The following is a 16,007-nucleotide window of genomic DNA, read 5'->3' as shown; positions in this document are numbered from 1 at the left end:
CTTTTTTTTAATTGTAAAAAACCATGACCACTTAGAAAATATGCAAAAAAAAAAAAAAAAAAAAAAAAAAATTGCACTAAAAAATTATTGTCCCGACAACAAAATAAAGATATGTCGTTATATGTACTACGTATATTAAAGATATAATTTCATTTAATTTGGTTCTGTCTTTGAGAAAGAGGCATTTAGTTTTGAAAAAAAAATGTTTTGAGAAAACAGCAAAAAAAAAAAATTGGGGAGGGGACATAAGAATCCTGAGAGAATCAGAACATCTTGAGCGAGATATTCCCTCATTATAACCCATATCTATATGATGCTACCACTAGAGAGAATGGGATATTTTAGTGTGAGACAATTATTTTTGTACAAGATAGTTTGACATTCTTTTTTACATGTTTTTACAATTTGCCGTTCACAGTTTCATACAAGCGATGAGCAAAATTGTCCATGAACCAATCTAAACATAGTTTTCATACATTCAACTTCCCTGGCAGATATATACTTAGCTATAGACTCCGTCGTCCCCGACAGAAATTCGAATTTCGCGGCACACACTACAGGTAGGTAGGTCAGGTGATCTACCGTCCCGCCGCTGGGTGGCAGGAATAGGAACCATTACCTTCTAGAACCAGATTTTCTCTGTCCGTTGGAATGTAAACGTACGTTTGCGGTTCCTCCTGACTTGATTTTCGTGTTTCATCGCCATCGATCTTCGGTCTGTTTTTTGCAGTGAAGTACTGGGTCTTTGGTTCGGCATACGCTTTTATTAACTTTTTAATGAATTTCGCTTCGAAATTTCGAAGAAAATATTAAGTGAAACTACCGAATTTATCGGTAGACACTCACATAGTTTGCAAGAAAGGGAATTATTAATATTTATTCATTATTACATGTAATAAAGGTTACAACTTTATTGAGGAAATATTAAACTCTAATTTCCTACTTTAGGAAGTCAGAAAAGCATATACTAACTAGATACGCTTACTTTAGAAGCTTTAATAGCGTTTGTGCTAACGAGCAGTTAGAGTATTAGCAGTACTAGTAGTTGTTGCATCCTTATCACCTTCTTACTCCACAGAAACTACAAATTTATATATACAAATTTGAAGGTAATGGATGTAGCTCAAAATGCGAGCTCTTAAAAGGTAAGAAGTGAATACAGGCGGTCCCCGGGTTACGACGGGTCCGGCTTACAACGTTCCGAGGTTACGACACTTTTTCTTAAATATTCATTGAAAAATCCGCCCTGGGTTACGACGCTTGTTCCGAGGTTACGACGCTGACGCTTCCGACGCTCCGAGTTTACGACGCTTTTAAAAAACGCATACTATGATAAGAATCCTTTATAGTTTAGCACAGTTTTTTTCTCTCTCTCTCTCTCTCTCTCTCTCTCGCTCTCTCTCTCTCTCTCTCTCTCTCTCTCTCTCTCTCTCTGTATTTTCCGACGAAAATAATTCCTAATTAGTGTATTTTGATGTTTATTTTCATGACTAAATACTTTCATTAAGAAAATATCAAAATAAATCAGACTGCGATCATGAAGCCAACAAATACGTATGTATTTTTTAGAATTCTTCTTCTGTTTTAATATTAGTTACGTAATGTTTCATTATAGCTGTCAGTAACTCGGTATCTCCATAAAAATAATAATTCTCTCTCTCTCTCTCTCTCTCTCTCTCTCTCTCTCTCTCTCTCTCTCCTACAAAGATGTATGTTTTTTTGTATGATAAATAAATGATTTACTATTTTCAAATATTAATATTAATTTATACAGCAATAATATCAATTCATTAAAGAAAATACCATAGTGAATTAGTAAGATTTTAGCTTATATTTAAAAAATTATGGAAGAATGAAGGAAATCCCAGTCTTCTCTGTAACCTTTTCCTAGAGATCCAGGTACTAAAACTGTCAGATATATCAAGTTCTGTGACAGCCAGGAGGGGGAAGAGCTGGGGGAAGAGCTGCAGTGTTGCAATCACGTGGTCCTGAAATTTCCTCTCTCTCTCTCTCTCTCTCTCTCTCTCTCTCTCTCTCTCTCTCTCTCTCTCTCTCTCTCTCATTTACTAAGACTCGAGATTTTTTATGTACTTGTACTATTTGTTTTTAATACTTTCAAATAATAATAATAATAATAACTGTAATTACAAAATTCATATGTGATAGTATTTTAAAGAAATACAATACGTACTAATCTATCCATGTCACTTTTAATTAAGGTTAACTCTCCTCCTCTCTCTCTCTCTCTCCTCTCTCTCTCCTCTCTCTCTCTCTCTCTCATCTCTCTCTCTCTCTTTGCCACACAAGATAATAATGTGTCATAGTGGTAACTCCCTCCCTCTCTTTCGCTGGAAGCGTTATAAGTATTTTTTGAGAGAACAGAGAGAGATAAACACTCTCTCTCTCTCTCTCTCTCTTTTACCGAGATGAAAGAATTTTTATGGTACCAGTATGTAAAATGTTTATTGATAATTTCAGTTATTTAATAATAATAATAATAATAATAATAATGAAACTTTAATTACAAAATTCATAATGGTCGTATTTTAAAGAGATGAAAATGACCTTTCCATTTCACTTGTAAGGATAATTCCTCTTTCTTACTGAGAATGAGAGAATTTTTATGGTAGATGCACATGTTTATTATATTTTCAATAATAATAACAATAATAATAATAATAATAATAGAAGTAGTAATAATACGATAACTAATTTCAAAAGAAAATTCTTCCCTTTGTCTTTTTCTGTATCAATTTCCCTAACTCAACTCGAGTGACACTCGGAGCTTAATGCCATACAATGGTCAACGAATAATGGTTTTATGTAATCTCTCTCTCTCTCTCTCTCTCTCTCTCTCTCTCTCTCTCTCTCTTCTTCTCTCTCTCTCTCTCTTACTGAGATGAGAGCGTCTCAGCGCGGTGGTCATGCAGTGTTGCAAAGTAAAGCTACTAATAAATATGTGACTCCGCCTATAATGTCAGAAAAAAATGAATCAAGAATTGTTTGTCAGTGAGTTGGCGAAACATAGAGAACCTACTTTTGATGGAAAATATTGACAATTTTGAAGGTAATCTAGGTACTATATTCTACGAGTGCGCAGGTAAATCGGTAGTTAGGAGGCCCGCACCTGGTGTTGATGTTACTGTAAATAGGTGGGAATGCCTTTTAAGTGAGAATGATAGTGCTACAATTTGGCGTGCTATTAATTGGCGCGGAGAGTTAAATACCAATTCAACTGACTGGTAATGCTTCTTCACCATCAGATCAGGAATTTATTGAACACTTCACACAACTGTATGACCACTCGGGGGATACGATTGAGAATCTTGATGGCTTACAAACTGATATAATGTACCCATTTTGGATGATCCTATTTCATGCCATGAAGTACAATCACAAATCAAGCGTTTGAAGAGTGGGAAAGCGACGCGGACCTGATGGAGTGCCCCCTGGATTATATAAAATGTTTACCTGTGTCTTGGATTTTATGTATAGTAGCCTTGTTTAACAATATATTTATGTCCTCATTGTATCCTGTATCGTGGATTAATGCAAAGTGTTTACTGCTTTAAACGGGGTTCAAGGTTATTGGTTAAAAATTATCGGGCGATAAATGTGATAAACTCAATAGCTAAATTGTATGATGCAGTTCTGTGTGCCCGACTCTCTCTTTGGTTTACTCCATGCAGGGAGCAGGCGGGGTCGCAGAGGGGAAGGGGGTGTTTGGAGCATATCATATCTTTACGATGTTGATTGACCTTGCAAAGAGGAAAAAATTCAAACTTTTTGTGACATTTATTGATTTCCAACAAGCTTATGACAGAGTACCAAGGCGTACTTTATTTTTGATATTGAAAAGACTGGGTTGTGGATCTGTAATGATAGTAGCACTTATTTCTATGTACAAAATTACCAATAGTATTGTTGGGACAACTCTAATTGCTTCGACAATTGGTGTTCGCCAGGGGTCACCAACCTCATGTCTATTGTTTGTCATTTTTTGTGGACGATCTTATAAGATTAATTAAAAATAATTGTGGTATTGATGGGTTTTTGGGTTGGTTACACATCCTTGTCCTTATGGATGACACGATATTTCCTTTCAACAACCAGGCGTGGTATGATGGAAAAGTTAAATTTACTCAATCAGTTTTGTAGCTCTCATGGAATGAAAATAAATAGTAGTAAGACTAAATTTTTTGTGATAAATGGCAATGGACATGATAACGAGCCAATGGTTTGAGGGAGTATTGTTGTTGATCCTTGTTGAGCAATATGTATATTTAGGATGTATTTTTACTGCTGATGGCTCTATATCATCATCAGTGAAAGCAGAAGCACAACTAGAAATGTGTCATGTTTTAAATTTATTTCATTCTTAAATAAAAATAATGATGTTCCTTTCTATATCAAGAAAGGGATTTTGACGTAAGGAAAAATCTATTTCTGGGCGATTGGTTCGTGTCGCCAGCGAAATATCCTTTAATCCATTATTTCTAAGGTAAATGTACTAACACATACCAGAGAATAAATAAAATAAAGAAAAGGTCAGTACAACTGACTCGCTCACCCTCCAAGAGGGTGTCGGTATGAACACTATGGCGAGTGAACCAGGACCCACAATGTTGCCAATAGAAATCTTCCCATACAAAATCCCCACAAGAGGGGAGCCGACCCACAGAGGGGGGCGGCAACTATTACCTACTCCATCCCAGCTGCCGACTGCTGCGAACTCTCTGGCCGATCCTGAGTTAGCAGACAATCCTGTTAGCGATCGGGAGCTGGGCAGGGCGGGATTTCGCTGGCGACACGAACCAATCGCCCAGAAATAGATTTTTCCTTACGTCAAAATCCCTTTTCTGGCTCAGTTCGTGTCGCTGCGCGAAATCGTACCAGAGAAATAGCACAAGATTGTAAAGAATAAAAAAAACAAAAAAAAATAGACAAAAAAGGGTCTCAAATAAAAAGATAACATAAAATAAAGAAATATAATTGCTAATAAATATACATATACACAATGATACAAAGTTAGAAATATTTACTTAAATTTAACTTAACTGCTAATATATTTCTTAAAATTAACTTAAATTTAACATATATACAGATTACATGGAATATATGTTGAAAACAGTATCTGTGTAAAGATATGTACAAAGAACTCAAAGCAATTATAACAATAACTTGAATAGAACAAACTTCAATAATAATATAAAAGGGAATGTATATGACTTAATATACAAAACCCGTAACCATTGTAAATACTATGTGTCCCCTAGCATAAAAATAAGGGGATCACATGTAAGAGATCATTATATACAATCAATTGTGAGTGGCCCTAGCAAAAAAATAAGGGGCACCCACTATATCATCATAAGAGCAGCTAAGACTCAAGGTAAACGTAGATGAACATGGCAGGTATAGACGAACTGTTGGGTGAGGCAGGTAGAAAGGAGGACTGGATCTTCTACTAAAGATTAAGCAGATGTCGGGGGAAACTATGTTACCCGCCGCAACTGCTGAAAATTTCAGAGCTTCCAAAGGGACTTTAAGTAATGCCGTTTAAATACTGTCGGCGATTTCCATCCAGTATATTTTTCAAATCATCGAAATTCATATGCTGGAAATAGTTAATTGAGGTGGGGCTACTGCCCTGACATCATGTGCTTTAGGGAAGGAGTCAGGATTGGCTTGCTTAATAAAGTACAGGATCTGTTGCCTGATGCCTTTAATAGATAAAGTACCACCTTTTTCTCTCTTAAAGAGAGGACCTGATGAGGATGAGGAGGTCCTGGACAGAAAGGCTCGTAAGGTCGATACTGGGCAAAGAGAAATATCTTGTGGAAGGGGTACAACCTTCCATGGTTCCCACCTCATCAAAGGATCTTCATTCTTTGCTATAAAACTACGTTCCGGAGAAAGTAGCACTTCCCCTGTGGGAAGAAATTCAACATGATCCGGATCCCTGGATAATGCCGACAGTTCTGAAATTCTAGCTCCTGAAGCCAAGCTTAATAAAAATAGAGTTTTTCTTAAGAGCATTATAAATGAACATGTGTCATTATCAGTTTCTGAAGCCAGCTTAGAAACATCATTTAGGAACCATGATACTGACGTTAGGCCTAATAGAAGGTCTAAGTCTAGCCAACAAAGCCTTGGGAATAGACGAGAAGTAGGAGTCTGTCAAGTCTATATTGAAACCGAATTGAAAAATCTTTTTCAAGGCTGACTTGTTTGTCGTAATAGTGCTAGCTGCTAAGCCTTTTTCAATAAAGACCTGAAAAAGGATATAGCTGAATTGATTGTCATGATTCTAATACTGATTCTCTCAGGAAGGTTGCTAACTTTTTGACTGCAGCATCATACTGTCTCAAAGTTGAATCTCTTTTATCAGATTCCAAGAAGAGAATATTTTGAGGATCAATATTCGCATCTCTTTTAGCTGCAAACTTCATGAAATCCATAAAGTTAGGGTTTTGAGAATTCCTGAGGAAGCGAACACAGTCTTCGTTTGTACTGACTGGGAGAGCCTGGGATTGGGAATTCGAAGAGGACGAAGACCCAGTTCCAGAATTAGGGGGTACCAATTGCTCTTCGGCCAGTCTGGGGCTACTAGAGCCACTTGACCCGTGAATGTCCTGAGGTTTGTTCAGTACCTTCAGGAGAAGATTCACTGGAGGGAAGACATAAACTTCTCCCAGTTGTTCCAGTCTAGGGCCAGGGCGTCCGTGGCATAGGCCAGAGGGTCCAGGTTGGGGGCCACATAACATGGGAGTTTGTGGTTCGCTTGAGATGCGAAGAGATCCACTTGTAGACCTGGAACTCTCTGAAGAATCCATTGGAACGAACTGTTGTCCAGTGACCATTCCGACTCCAGAGGAACTGATCGGATAGGGCATCTGCTATGACGTTTCTTTCACTCCAGCTATATGGGTGGAGGAGAGGTGCCAACTGAACTTGTCCGCCAGGGAGAAGATGGCTATCATGACATGATTTAGATGACGTGATTTGGAGCCTCCCCTGTTTATACAATGGACTACCACTGCGCTGTCTAAGACTAGCTTTATGTGGGAGTTCTTTGGCGGACGTAACCTTTTTTAGAGTCAAGAACCACTGCCATGGCTTCCATACGTTTAGTATGAAGCTGACGGAACTGGGGTGACCAGGTCCCTTGAACCTTCTTGAACTGAGAATATCCTCCCCAACCGCTTAACGAAGCGTCTGTGTGGGATTGGTAATCCCCGGAGGAGGAGGAAACTAAGGAAGGGGTACTGATATTGCACAAAGGTTCTTTGACTTTTGACCAAGGGCGTAGACGAGGTTCCGTAGAAATCTGAGGGACTGAGGATAATTTGTCCCTGGACCTGACATTTGCTCGTGAGCGCCAGATTCTGGTTAAGTCTTTCAGTTTGGCTTTCATCAAGATGTTGTCACTGATGCAAACTGGAGTGAACCCAGAACCTTCCTTTCCTGGGTTCTCCTTGATGCAAGTTTGTGTCCTAGAAATTGCTTTACTGACTTCGCTATTTCTTTCTCTTGGCTGATGGAATCGACGAGTATGGAGGATAGATTCCACTGAATGCCCAGCCACTGGAAGTTTGACTCCGGAGTGAGTCTTGATTTGGTCCTGTTTATCTTGAAGCCTAGATATTCCAGGAACCGGATTACTTCCAGTGTTGCTTTGTGGCATTCCTCGACATTGTGGAGCTGGGGGGGTCCCAAACGTTAGCCAATCGTCGAGATACGCTACTACCATAATCCCTGCGATCTTAGTTGTTGGACGACCACTTCCGCCAACTTTCGTGAACAACCCTGGGAGGGTTGCTACGTTTGAGGCCGAGAAGGGAACTACCTTGAAGGAGAATGCCTGCTCTCCTATCTTGAAGCCCAGATACGGCGAAAGTGTCTTGCAATAGGGATATGATAGTATGCGTCTGTAAGATCGATAGAGGTGGTGTGACGGCCCCACGGGGAAGTAAGGTCCGCACCTGCGAGATGGTGAGCATCTTGAACTTGTCGCAGCGAATGGCCAAGTTTAAGCGGGACAAGTCTAAGATTACCCTTCTTTTTTGTGAGCCTTTCTTTGGAACGCTGAATAAGCGCCCTTGAAACTTTAATCTGTTGACTCTCGCTATTGCTCCTTTCTGAAGGAGGTCCTCCGCATACTCCGTCAATTCTTTGGATGGAAGTTGGCGGAAAAAAGGTCTGGGTGGGGGCGGCTTCGCCACCCAAGACCAACCCAGGCCTTTCGACACAATGCTTTGTTGGCCCATTTTGCTGAATCCCACCGGTGGGGAAGGAAGGAAAACCAGCCTCCCATCCCTCACCTGGAAGTCCTCATTGGTGTTGGTAGCATCCGCGGCCTATCCCCTGAAGTGCTTTCCCCTATTAAGGGACCCTCCCGATCCTCTCTGACGAAAGGATCGCTTACCTCTGCCTCCCCTTACCAGAGCGGTCATACTTCTGAAAGCCTGGCCTTCTGAACACTTGTTGAAGGCTGGGGAGACAGCGTAAGAGGTGGAGGGTGAGGATGGGGAGAAATCACATAAATAGGCTGTGATTGAGCCTTGGAGGTAGAGGGTTGGGCTGCCTGCACCAACGGAACCCAACGCCGAAACAGGCTGGGCAAACCTTTGCTGTTTCTTTTGGTAAGGCTGGAAACGTCTAGGTTTCTTCTGAGCCTTACCCCTGACAGCTTGATCTTGGCGTCTCTTTGCCGTGAGACCCCAACGATCCTTAAGGCTTTGGTTAAGCCTCGTAGCCTCTGCCTGGACCTCCTTTACCATTGCATCTGGGAAGAGGTCTGCTCCCCAGATGTTTGATGAAAGCAACTTATTCGGTTCATGCCGAATAGTTGCTTCTTGGAGGACATGTTTCCGACAGTTTGTTCTGGCTGTGGCAAACTCGAACAAGTCAGACTGCACCGTTTGAGTCAGTGACTTGGTGATTAGCTTGAACAGAGGCTCGGAACCATAAGAAATGGTAGCCACCTCTGTCATGGCCATGGTATTGAGAGACCTGGCCAGCCTAGACTTGGCATCAAACTCTGCCTGAATGAGGCTATCCTGGGAGTCTAGGCAGCTTCTCACCAAAACTGCTCCATAGCACAGTCGGTTTGAGTTTGCCCGCAGAAAAAGTGTTGGGCAGGTCTTCCCACAAACTCTCCAGTTGAGGGAAGTAAAGGAGACGTAGGGGTCCGCTTCCTTTAGCTGCGGTAACGAGTCCCCCTTTTGGGCCGCTGTGGGATAGTGACCGTGGCAATCTTCGTCAGGAAAAGAAGCGGAGTACCCTCTTCCATTGTGAAGATTGTAAATGGACTTTTAAACGGCTGTATCTTCGTGTTTGAACAGTCCATGTCCTCTAAGCACCTGAGCCATTCTCTTTGAGCCTGGTCCCTTGTTAATAGAGGGACTGTCTCGGGTTTAGGGGACCTTATCATCTCGCGTCATGGCAATGCGGCGGTGGGACCTGGCAGTAGCCGATGAACGGAGGCTGGAGATCTTCCGGGTAGAACTCGAAGTCCTCAATCCTTCGAGTTCCACATTCCGGGATAGAGATAAGCCCGTCTTGGAAGGGGGGCGTCATGACGCCACTCTCCAGGGATTGTTCATGCTGAACGGAGGTAGAGAGTCATAAGGAGGCAACTGAGGTATCCCTGTGCCGAGAGGTGGGGGAGAAGCTAGCGGAGCTTGGCTCAGTCCGGCGATAATGTTGTCCTGGGAGTTGATCCTATCAGACAACCGGGAGAACATCTGTTCCATACTGTTCTTGAGAGACCCAACCAGATCCCCCCATGTGTTGCAAACAGACCAGCATTGGGATCCAAAGCCGGAGCTGCTGCGGAGGTGGATGGGTAGCTCTGAACAGGAACCAAAGGAAGTGACTGAACGGTTGACTCCGCTGGAGTGTGCGATCTCTCCTTGGAGGATCTACTCCTTGAGGATTTGGAGCCGGACCCAGAAGCTCTAGACCTCTCTGCTCCGGGGTTTGTAGCCGGAGACTTGCGAGATGTTGACGCCGACGACGTCTTTTTAGACGACGACGACGTCTTACTCAAGGTTTTTACCGCTTGTCCTTTAACCTTAGGTTTAACCGAAGCATCAGGAGAAGTATAAAGCTCGGCTCCTGTAAAGCCTTGGAAGGAAGCTGGAGATTGTGCAGGAGTAGAAGATCCAGTGGCGCCCAAGGGAAGCCCTTGGGCGTCCAACTACTCAACCCTCGACCAACAGGTCGTCAACACCTACCATGGGCTCAATGTTTAAATCCAGCGTCGCGACTTCCGACGAGATGTCCTGGCCTGGATCAGTCAACGAAGCGGCGAGCTGCTGTTGAATCAGCGCAATAGTCGGGCCCGCCTCCGCTGGGTCGACGTAGCCCGTTGACTTGCCGCCGGGGAAGATCAGGACCGCCAACTTCTTTTCAAGTATGTAGGGCTGACCCTTGGCGGCGTTCTTCCCAAAACCTCCGACCCAGGCCCGCAGGGTAGCCAGTGCGGTGTCTCTAACAGCCGGAGCCTGGAAGAGAGGGTACTTGTTAGTTTTTTAAGATTAAACTTAAAATTAAAACCTAAGTACAAGCTTAAAATTATAGAGGATGCAAAATCCCATATAAAATCAGTTTAAGTTTAAGATAAGGTTAAATTTAAACTTAAGAACTATAGAGTTGTAGGGATTGGCTAACGGAGTTGGAAATACTTACCCCGTCTAAGAGCTGGCTCACCAGATCATAGCAAATCGTGCAGGTCCTCGTGGAGACCCAAGCTTGGAGGTTCCCGTGCGGAGTCGCGCATGAGCATGGGACCGCAGACTTCATGCCCACAGGGGTCCTGGAGCATGGCATTGCATCCCGGATGCTCACAGTTTGTTGGTGGTCTGTAAGTGAAAAGACACATGAGCATCCTAAAAGATATCACTTACAGGCTAAAGGTTAAAAGAACTCCGTTGCATGCCGGAGCGCGAAAAATTTTCGGGCATAACCCCTCCCTTATCGCCTGAATAGGCTATAACAACGGAGAGATCCGGTGTGAGCATGCAAATGGAGGGGAGGTTTAATATAGCTTAAATTAAACTTAATATAGTTTAAATTAAAAACTAAACTAAACCTAAAATATGGAACGTACCGGACTAAGTCCGGTGCGAGGCGGAGCGTGACGCGATATCAGCGCGACGGAGTGGTTAGTGGAGACCAACTGTATGCCGCAGTCCGCCCGTCAGGGTGGATTAGCACCTTTCCACGTGGATGCCGGAGCTCCGGTAGATAAAGAGCCCCAGTAAGGTGGGAAAGGGCGAGAGGGCAAACAGGCTCGAGCTAGCAACGGAGTGACGGAGGGTACAGTAACGACGGGAGGGGGGGGAAAGGCCAGTCCCCCACCCCCATTGTCATCCGAGCGTACCGAGAGGCTGGAGAGGTCGAGTCCAGTTCTGGGTCGTGTACCGTCCCCCTACTCCCTCCGCCTAGGGGGAGAGGGAGGCAGGCTCGGGTATGTAGAGCGAGCGTGGCAGACCAACCCTCCCCCCGGCCCTATGGAAGAGCGGGAGGAGGGAAAGATGACTGGACAGGCGTCTGGCTGCTCCGTGATTACGTAGTGACCACGGAGCGGTAACAAGAGATACAATAAAACAATAAAGCCTAGGATACACAACCGAACTGACACGAGAGATGCTATAGAGAAGCAACCGAGCTGAAGAGCGGAAGCACATGAGTCAATGGGACAAAACCTAGGCTAGGAGAAGCCAGACGCCGTACACTAACGTAAACATAATACATGATAAACAAAATCACTAAATAAAGAAAGAAAATGAAATAGTAGGAGAAAGAATCCAGGAGTGTACGACTAACCCGAAAGAAAGTCTACCACTCAAAGCTAGCCGGGGCCGATACTAAGAGCTGTGGCTAGGGTCTGGATGGAAGATGCCTACGCAAGGTGAAAAGACATGCATGCATGACATAAACCCCGTAGGCTGTACCCTTAAATTAAATAGGATAACAAATAACAGAGCGTAATATGTAAGGGAAGGTTCTGGGTATGGAAGACCAAGAACGAACCCGCCACGAGGCAGAACCATGCTGCCATGCTTCCGACCTAGAGCTCGTATTTATACCTAAAAAACGGCAAATACTGACTCAAGGCCGGAAAAAACCAAATAGCAATAAATATTGATTACTTAACTTAGCTGCTGCAATGGCTGTACGCTCCATGATGAATAAATCCAGAAAAAAGGGCACACACAGAGCAAAAAAGGGCACGTGTATACGCGGTGCGCTAACTGAAAGGATGGCCACCAGAGGCGCAGCAGTCGGCAGCATGGGATGGAGTAGTAGTAGTTGCTGCCCACTCTGTGGGTCGGCTCCCCTCTTGTGGGGATTTTGTAGTGGGAGATTTCTATTGGCAAGCAGTTCATGGTAGTGGTCTCACTCGCCATAGTGTTCATACCGACACCCTCTTGGAGGGTGAGCGAGTCAGTTGTACTGACCTTTTCTTTATTTTATTTATTCTCTGGTATGTGTTAGTACATTTACCTTAGAAATAATGGATTAAAGGATATTTCGCGCAGCGACACGAACTGAGCCCAGAAAAAGGGTTTTTCATTCGGCTTTGTCACCAGCATTAATGTATGGAAATGAATCTTGGATTAACGGTGATTTGAGACCCATGGAAAAATTATATTTATGGTGCATAAAACAACTGTTAGGTGTAAGGAAAACCACTACAAATTCTCTTTGCTTAGTCGAACTTGGTCTTGTTGATTTTCGTTCACTGGTCAGGTCAAAGCAGAGACAGTTTTTCGCTAAAGCTTGGGTGGAGCGTGGTACAATGGGAGACGATCCGCTGGCCCATGTAATTAATCTAATTTTGCAATTTAATACCCCTACCTCACGTTATATCAGAGACTTGTTAGATAATGATATTGACGATTTAATGCAAGCATCTGAAAGATTGAAACATGAAGATAACTACCTCAAACTCAGGTAGATTAACTTTCTATAAAAACATCAATTCAGAATTTAACGTTCATGACATTTATAGTAAAAAAACCAATGTAAATGAGTTGGAGAGAATGGAGTGGACAAGATTAAGACTGAGTTCCCATTCTCTTGCTATTGAGGTTGGCCGTTGGAACAGAAGAGGGAGGGGCCGGTTACCTGTAGAGGAGAGGTTGTGTGTGTGTGGCCAAATACAAACTGAGCAACATGTAATCGAAGCATGCCCCAGGACCTACCAGATTCGGACCCAATTTGATATCTCATCAATGAGCGACTTGATGGTAGAAAGATCAGACTATGCAAATGTTTGTCATATCGCAAGCTTAATTTTGAGTTTTCAAATAATAAAATGCAAACTCTCTCATTGTGCCTCGCCCAGCTGACTTCATTTTGTGTTACAATTTTAACACATTTCCAGTCTAATCTGAATGTGTGATGTTTATTAGTCTATTGTATATTATTGTTTCTATGTGATATAGAATTGGATATTCTAAACAGCTCTCGATATGATCTCTTTTGTGTTATTTAAAAAATTAATATTAATTATTGTTGCCATTTGTTTTGAATACAGTTCTTTTTAATTTTCTTTTTCCTTTTTAGGAAATGTAACTTGTGAAATGAGTTTATGTATTTGGACCGTTGTGTAATTTCATAATATTGTATTTGATGTTTCTGTGGAGAATGGTCAATAAAATATCTATCTATCTATCTATCTATGTAATAAGCTTATCATTAATATTTTCCAATAATAATACTTATTAACTGTAAGTACAAAATTCATATCTGAGTATTTTAAATACAATAATCATTCCATTTCTCTCTTTTAAACACTGTAAGGACAATCTCTCTCTCTCTCTCTCTCTCTCCACAAGATACTTGTCATACATTTGGTGTTTCTATTTCTTCGTTTTATCTCTCTCGCTCTCAGCAAAAGAATTGATAGACAGACAAACATAATTGCACAGTCCTCTCTTTCTCTCTTCTCTGGAGAAATATATGTATTTATGGGAGGGTGAAAAAGTTGCCTACAGACGTTCATTTCAATCTATTGAAACCGTAAGGAGTTATTTCTCTCTCTCTCTCTCTCTCTCTCTCTCTCTCTTGTATTTTAATGAAAATATACAGTAATTTGTGAATACACAGTGTTGCACATGAAAAAAGTAAATTAGTGATAATTTTAAAGATACGGCCCTAAGAAAAATTGCAAATTAGTAGTGAAATTTTCCCTGTGGACATGTTTTCAAGAACGTCGTTCCGGCTTACGACAATTTTCGGGTTACGACGCGTCTTAAGAACGGAACCCCCATCGTAACCCGGGGACCGCCTGTATAGTGTTCCCCATTGAAGTGGAGGGTGCGTCTGATCGGCTCTGTCTCGCTCTCAGGTCTAGACCTCTTCCAAGCTCCCAAGCCCAGAGGAGAAGGAATGTCAACAACCGCCAGGGGGTTTCAGAGAATCCCCACCGATCAGGCGTCCCCTTGGCAGGTTCTGTAGAACGTCCCAGACTACCAAGTTCGCCATTGGAAAGGCGTCCTAAAATAGTGGAGGGTGCGTTCCGATCGGCTCTGTCTCGCTCTCAGGCCTAGACCTCTTCCAAGCTCACAAGCCCAGAGGAGAAGGAATGTCGAAAGCCTTAAGGAAGTTTCAGAGAATCCCCACCGGTCGGGCGTCTCCTCAGTAGGATCTGTAGTAGCGTCGCAGACTGCCAATGATAGCCGTTGGAAAGGCATCCTAAAACAGTGTTTTTTCGTCATCCGAGTCTTCATCGAAAGGAAAATAGGGTGGAGTTCTGACAAGCTGTCGAGACCTTCTAAAAGATCGTGGAAATCGCCAGCTTGGGATTCTAGCCCGGAAAGTTTTCCGGAAGACTATCCACCTTAGAAGAAGAAGAAAGAGATTTATTCATTAAATCCTCCTTCCCCTAGATCGGATACGGAGAAAGAAGACGACGCTACGAAGATCCTAGGAGAAAGGCAACAGTAGATATCTTCGTTAATAGAAGTTTTGAAGAAGGATCCTCCCAGGAGAAAGGATCGCTTCCTTCCCGTTAAGAAATCCCGTCTGATAGAAGTCTTTGACGGCTCAGACGAGGCGGCCAGGCGCATATCGCCGACAAGGCGAGAGGATTCTAAAGAGGCGCCTGAAGCGGCTGAAATGAGGCACAAAGCGCCTGGAACGAGGCTCCTGAAACGAGACGCAAAGAGCCTGAGGCGCCTGAAACGAGGCACAAAGCGCCTGAAGCTATAAACCAGGATCTTCATCGGAGATGGAGTTAGAGGCGGACCGAGAGGCTCCTCTTTGGGGAAGTTTCGCAGGAATGCCTGATTCTGCGAAAGGTAAAGACATTCGAGGCCTTCTCCTGATAAGGACGGGAGTTGTCGCACAGGCGGCCGTCGCCCTTCTCAGGAGTCTTAATGCAAGTAAAGGCAAGAGCAAGATCGGCTTTTTTTCCTGGTGGAGACTCAAGATGTCGCACAGGCGGCCGTAGCCCTTGTCAGGTTAGAATCGGTACTGCTAAAAGCTCTTCACCTTACGAAAGGAGGCACTCTCCTCCGGTTGCTCATTCTTCTCCCAACTTGGACAGGAAATGGAAGATAGATTGGAATTGGAAGCCAATAAGGTGGCAGGTCTCTCAGTTTATAAGACCTTAGCGACCTTTTTTATTGAAAAAATTAGTTCATTACTAATAAGACGATATTAAAATCTTCCCCCTTCTAAAATAATGCAACCAACCATTTACAGAAAGAGTGGCAATCGTTTGCAAATTGAACAAGATTCGTACAAGCTCTCATTCATTGATTAGAGGCTCTTTCAGATAATAGAGGCGTAGAATACGGCCTTATATCCAAGAGAATAAAAATTTGAGGGATTCTCTTTGATCCTAGGGTTTTCATTGCGATCTCTTTCGACTAAGACTAATTCGTGTTTATTGACGAAAAGAACGAAGAGGGCAAGATTTCCATTCTCTCTCTGCATCGGAAAGGAAAGAATGTAGTAAGAAGATTTAGAGTATACGACTACTGAAT

At 42.8% G+C, this 16,007-nt stretch overlaps 1 protein-coding gene across 1 annotated transcript in view; it reads left to right on the top strand.

Annotated features, from left to right (window-relative positions):
- Positions 1-16,007, top strand: part of LOC135197394 (mitotic spindle assembly checkpoint protein MAD1-like) — a 69,573-nt gene that overhangs the window by 42,411 nt on the left and 11,155 nt on the right. The gene's annotated exons all lie outside the window — the stretch shown is intronic.

Source organism: Macrobrachium nipponense, chromosome 23, assembly GCF_015104395.2.
Source record: "Macrobrachium nipponense isolate FS-2020 chromosome 23, ASM1510439v2, whole genome shotgun sequence".
NCBI lineage: Eukaryota > Metazoa > Arthropoda > Malacostraca > Decapoda > Palaemonidae > Macrobrachium > Macrobrachium nipponense.
The sequence above is the reverse complement of the archived record's forward strand: the minus strand, read 5'-3'. Positions and strand labels throughout refer to the sequence as shown.